This window comes from Fukomys damarensis, unplaced genomic scaffold, assembly GCF_012274545.1.
Source record: "Fukomys damarensis isolate Sample0158 unplaced genomic scaffold, DMR_v1.0_HiC HiC_scaffold_4, whole genome shotgun sequence".
Taxonomy (NCBI): domain Eukaryota; kingdom Metazoa; phylum Chordata; class Mammalia; order Rodentia; family Bathyergidae; genus Fukomys; species Fukomys damarensis.
This window is the reverse complement of record NW_022900916.1, coordinates 36,160-42,678: the sequence shown is the minus strand read 5'-3', so window position 1 is coordinate 42,678 and position 6,519 is coordinate 36,160.

Here is a 6,519-nt window from a genome sequence, read left to right as displayed (position 1 = left end):
ATTATTTTCATGTTTTTTAATAGTCTTATGCAATATTTAATCTTAAAATTGCATATCTGAAGGTAGAATTGAGATTGTACCAGGTTGGAAATATATATATCTCAAAGGAGATTATTTGAAAAAAAATTTTTTTTTGGTACTGGGGATTGAACTCAGGTTCCTGTGCTTGCAAGGCAGGTGGCTGAACCACTGAGCTAAATCCCTGGCCCTGAATTTGAATTTCTTATTCTTCACCTTAATTTATTATAGATCTTAGTCAATTCAACTTTTTATAGTGCTAAAATTTAGATATAGATGGTCAGAAATTTATGTCTTAATCTAATATGAAAAATAATTGTCTAGAAACAATATTCCCCACAAAGAAAAACACAAAGGCAAAACATCTGTATCTTAGCCAATCTTATTTTAATGAATCTTTTTAAGGACAGCCCTATGAAATCAGTGTGCTTTCATATATATGTATATATGTGTATCAATAAAATCACCCCTTTTAAGTTACAAGTAACTAAAACTTTGTTAGGGTGCTGCAAAGCAGCACAAGCATTTTCATTTTTGAGCAGTCTATAACAGCTTCTTAAACACACCAGTATGTTTTTTATCTTTAAAAATATTTTAATCTAAAGTTTTTTTTTGTGGACAGATGGTTCAAGAACCTTGATTTCGTTATTGGCTCACAAAGAAACCTCAGAATTATTTGGATCCCAAATGCCTTATAGAATTTTAGATGGTACTGAATGAGAAACTCTGCTGCTCAACCTAGAATAAAGGTGGTTATAAAAAGGGAAAGATAAACGAAAGAAAAGCATATAAAAACATTTAAAAGCAGACCCAAACAAAGGGGTATTCTAAACCAAATGAAACCAAAACAAATGTGTGGAATTTTATTTTTTCCTTTGACTCTCATCTCACACCAAACTCTTCTCACACCAAAATGACCTGCAATAGGTCTAAATGGCCTCAAGTAGTGAAAGTCCTTGCCTCAGCCAGTTGGCACTGCTGGATGACCTAAGAGAGGTCCCAACTGTGGAGAGAGTAGATCCTTGCAGTGCACTTCGGGGGGGGGAAACCAGGCCGAGTCCATCAACTCCAAATAAGATGAAACCTGGAACTTGTAAGTTTATTAGGTCACAGCACCTAAAACTTTTTTGTAACCAACAAAAGCATTTATTGGCAGCTGATGCAGGCGATGGGAAAAAGGGGAATTTCAGGGTTCAAAGGTGCCCCTGGCAGGTGCTGGAGTGTCCTTGGAGTCCCAACAGCAGGTTAAGTTATCGAGAAGAAAGCAATCTCTTTCCCAAGTGATCATCAGGATACAGGAACCTCAGCAGCAGGAACTAAACCCCTTCATGGTCATCAAAACTGTTAGCAGCTGTAGTGGTTTGACTAATGGGCAACTTGTAATACCCAGCTGAGCTGAATCAGCATGGTCTGGGTGTAGAGCATCCATGTGAAGATTGTTACCAATAGCCATAAAAAGAGAAGTGGGGAGGAAGATCCGGGCCTGTTGATTTTCTAGAAGCTTGCTGTTGATGGTTTTCCTCATGCAAACTAGATTGTTCTCATCCAAGGAAGAGCTCAGGACCTCATTGTAGCTGGGAATGGCTGCTGCTTTCATCAGGGGATCTCTGACCTTTACTGTGAGTATCACTTTTGGCCTCCAGTGTGGATCCCTCAGCTTGGTGGTACAGATCCTTCATCTCATGAGCATGGATTTTCTGGCTTCCACCACTGGCCTTTGGGCCTTCCAGGTTGAGATCCTCAATACAGACAAGCATGGGCTTGTCATGGGCTCTAAGCCACTGTCTGCACTTGAGGACATTGCCTTGGACTCTAAACCTTTAGCTGGATTTGTGTGAAAAACTGCTAAGATCTAGGCCCTCAGTTGAGTATTTTGGGCTTCTAGTGTGCAGTCTAACTGTTGGACTCCTTTGCATTTGACTCTTTGGGTAATTATAAAATACTCTTATAAGTTATGTGTCCTATATTTAAAGTATGCCCTCTCACAGTCCTGCTGACTACAACAGGTGTGGAGAACCATAGATCCGCCCCTCCGCCATTTTATGATATAGCCTATGAAGCCATTTTGTATTAGGTTTAGTTTTCCTGTAGATCACATGATATGTTCCCGTGGGAGTTTGATGTATCCTTATAAGGTAATAATCTGTTCTCTGTATGCTGATTGGTTACATTATGGTATATATGTTGCCACCCCTTCCGGGCGTGAGAGAGCGGGGTAGAGATCCGGAGATGAGGAACTAAAGTAAACTCCTTGTGTATCAAGTGTGTGCCTCTTTGCTTGCGCGTCGCCAGTTCAGGCACCTGTAGTCGCAGACTGAGTTGCCCAAGGCAATCCGGCTTGCGACAACAGGTAGGTTAAATGATAGTCTTGGAATTTAAGTTCCTGTGTATTGGAGAGTGGGTTTGATGGTATCAGCATCACCCTGGCCCTCCCTTCACCTCCTCCACCCTGCCCTATTTTTAAACATTTAATTTTAATAAGGCAGTAGAGAACACAAGAAATTATTTCAACAAATTTAAAAACTTTAAAAAAGTTTTGTTTTAAATTTTACTAAGAACGGCTCACTATCTGAAGCTTTATTCCTTTCAACAAATTTTGGGCAGTAACAAGATAATTGCTTACAGGATCATGTTCATTTAGATAAGAGATGAAATGAAACATTCAGCTGGTGGGTTTTCTCCTTACTGTGTGCAGCAGCTGGTTCTGCTTATTGCGCTCCTCACCATTACCCACGCCATGCAAACAGAAATTGTCTCTTGTCCTGATTGGCTGCTGTGGGTAAACCAGTCCCATTTTTTCAGCTGTCTTCTTAGAGCTCTGTCATCACAAGCTTCAGGACGTTCTGCTGCATAAAAGGATGGTGGAGCAGCAAAGCGTGGTGCAGGCCCATGGACACTACTTTGAGCTCTACTCCAACTGCCTCCTCTTCCCCTTGACCTGGACATGAAGTCTCTGAGCCAATGCTGCTCAGGTGAGTGGTCACTGGTTTATGTGGCCCAATGCTATGCATGCCTGCACCCTCATGCTTGTGGGGTCCTTGGCCCCTGAACTGCTCCCTACTTGATTCGTGGATTTGTTCATAGGCAAATTTAACCCTATATTGTAATCTTGGCCAAAGTCTTCTTTGTTGTTGCTTTAATTGGTATACACTTATCATTCATAATAATTATAATTATCTTGTGGAATTGGTACATATACATATTACATCTTACTTTTACTTTTACTTTCCTTTCTCTTCCCAGTCTTACCCACTTTCTTTCTTTCCTTTCTTTCTTTTTTGGTGCTGCTCATCAAAATGAGAACCTTGCACTTGTGAGGCAGGTGGCAGAACCAGTCTTCTCTTTTAAAACCTAGATCATCTTCTCACCTCCACAAAATCTACATCCCTTTTTCTTTTCACTTTTCTTTGATGTAGCATTTAAATTATGTGTATTTTTAGCTTTTCCTATAAAGGAAACTGTTCAATATTTAACCCTTTGTGGGTAGTTCATTTCACTTAGCATTATAGTCTCAGGATGCATTCATGTTTCCACAAATGAATCAAATTTATCTGTTTTTTTTTGGAGATGCTATAGTTTAGGCTTGTCTTGAACTGGCTCGGCTAACCAGGCTGACTTCTATCTAACAGTAATCTTACTGCCTCAACCTCCTAAGTGCAATTTATCTCTCTTTATGGTGAGTAGTACTCCATTTTGTATATATATCATAAATTTTTCATATATTTATCATTTGGTGGATTGTCGCGAGCCGCGATGTCAGGATCCTGCCAGCAGGTCCTAAACCTGAAAGGACGAGGACAGAGAGACGGGAGGCACTTTTCTTCTCATGGCACTAGCCAGCTTTATTACAGAACCTTTTCCTTTTATACTCTCCAGCTGTGCGGCTGCAAGAGGAGCGAGAGTGCCGCCCACACATTCCAGAAGGAAACAATAACAACTATTATGGGTTACATCTGCTAGGCAATAGATCAGACCACCAGCTGAACTAGCCCGTTGCTACTGCTCGGTGAATCACAGGTCAATATGGCTGTGCTCATGTCACGTTCTTAATGCTCTCTATAGTGGATAAATAGGTTGTTTCCAAAATTTAGATATTGTGAATTGTGCTGTTACAAACATTGAAAGCATGTATCTCTGTAAGATGTCATTGCATCTTTAGTGAAAATACCCAGAATAGTTATACCTGAGTCGAATGGATCTCTGATTTTTAGTTTGTTGGGTGACTCTCTGGAGTGTTAGTTTTATTTCTTATTGCAATAAACTTTGCAGGATGGTTCCTTTTTCCCCTCAGCCCCACCTGCATTACTTTTTGTGTTCTTATGCATGCTTACTGGAATGAGCTCCAATATAATGGGGTTTGATTTGAATTTCTGTAATGGACAAAGATATTGAACATACTCTTTCTACATTTTGTGGCCATAAATGAGTTCTTATTTTTTAAATTTGGTCTTTATTTTGAAGTGTCTAACATTTTTGAGTTTTTGAAATATATTTTAAATGTTAATCCTCTGTCTAGGGAATAGCTGACAAAGATTTTCCCCCTCTGGAGACACTCTCTTCAGTCTGTTTGGCATTTCCTTTGCTGTAAAACATCTTATTTGACATAATATCATTTGTTGATTGTTGTTATTATTTCTTCTGCAATTGAGTTATTCAGAAAGTCCTTGTTCCTGTGCATGTCTTCAAGAGCTCTACTTATTTTGTTTTCTGTCCTATTCTGTTTCTGGTTTAATATCTAGTTCTTTTGTCCATTTTGACTTGGTTTTTGTAGAGAAAGTGTGAGAATTGGGTCTGGATTTTGTTTTCTGTACTAGGATCATGAGCATTTCCAAGACAATTTTTGAAGATGCTGTCTTTCTCCATTGTATGTTGCTTGACCCTTTGTCCAAATTCAAGTGCTTAAAGGTGCCTGGGTTTGTTTCTTCATTCTGACTTCTATTGCAATCAACACGTACGTTTTTGTGCCAAAAGCATGATATATTTATCACTGTGAATTTATAACATAACTTTAAATATTGAACAATGATTCATCCTGCTTTGCTCTTATGCTCAGGATTCTTTGGCTACTCTTAGTCTTTCTTTCTTTCTTCTTGTGAATTGTAGCAGTGTGCTTTATAGTTTTGTAAATAATACTGAAAGTAGTTTGATGGGAAGCACATTAAAAACATCTGTCATTTGTGAGAATATGAACATTTTGACTATACTTCCTGGCTGCGCCTATCCAGGAGCAAGGAGTGTCTATTTTTTAGTGTTTTCAATCTTTCTGTTATTTAGTACACTACAGTTTTTGTTATAGGGGATGTTTAATTTTTTGTTATGATCATTCTCAGGTATTTGCTTTTTTTGGAAAGTGTCATTAATGGGATTATTTACTGATCTCTTTTTTTTAGTGAGATAATGCTTTGTCTGCAGAAACTATTGATTTTTGTACTTTGAAATTTTTGCTCATGACTTTGCTATGGTCTGATATTGTCTGGTTCAGAAATTTTCCAGTTTTTGTTGAATTGTTAGTTTTTGACATTGAGAATTATTTCTGTGTTTTGAATACAAATTTATTGTGCAGTATTTGTTTTTCAAGGAATAATCCTGTATTTGGTTTGTTTTATTGATGTTAAAACATATCAGTCAGAGAGAAATCAAAATGATTACTGATTCACATAAATAATTGGTATATAAAAATTTACATACATATCAATTAAATATAAGTAAAAATATAAATAGAAGAGATATATAGTTGTAACATGAAATATATTGAATTCTCATATATAGATATGTCATTTAATTACTTGAATGACCTATGACTGAGGTACACTGGCTTTATGATCTGTGAGAGAAATCAAAATGATTACTGATTCACATAAATAATTGGTATATAAAAATTTACATACATATCAATTAAATATAAGTAAAAATATAAATAGAAGAGATATATAGTTGTAACATGAAATATATTGAATTCTCATATATAGATATGTCATTTAATTACTTGAATGACCTATGACTGAGGTACACTGGCTTTATGATCTGTCACTGGGACTTATAATCCATCTTTTTCTTTACACAGGTCTCTGCAACTTGTTTTTAGTGCCTCAATGTTTTTTGGGGGTGCAGTACATGTTGTTTTTTTTATACAGTATTGTAAAATGTGTTGGTTGTACTGTATGGTACAGAAATGTAGTTTTTATCCTTTTTATTACAGTGCTGTATGTAAGAATTTTGCAAATGAAAGCAAAGTCATCAAATTGGAATTTCCTTTAATCCTTTCTTTGTTCTGAATATTGCACTGAACATACTAATATACAATTTCTAATCTATTGAACAATTCATTTAATGACTTAGTGGCAGGAAGAGAACCTGGTCAATAAATGAGGAATATTGGTAATACATAATCTATTAAGTTTACATAATTCATATGTAATAGATACACAATGTATATATAATTGATACATAATTGATATATCAAGATGCTTGATCATTAATTTAAAAATTTTCACTGTTTAT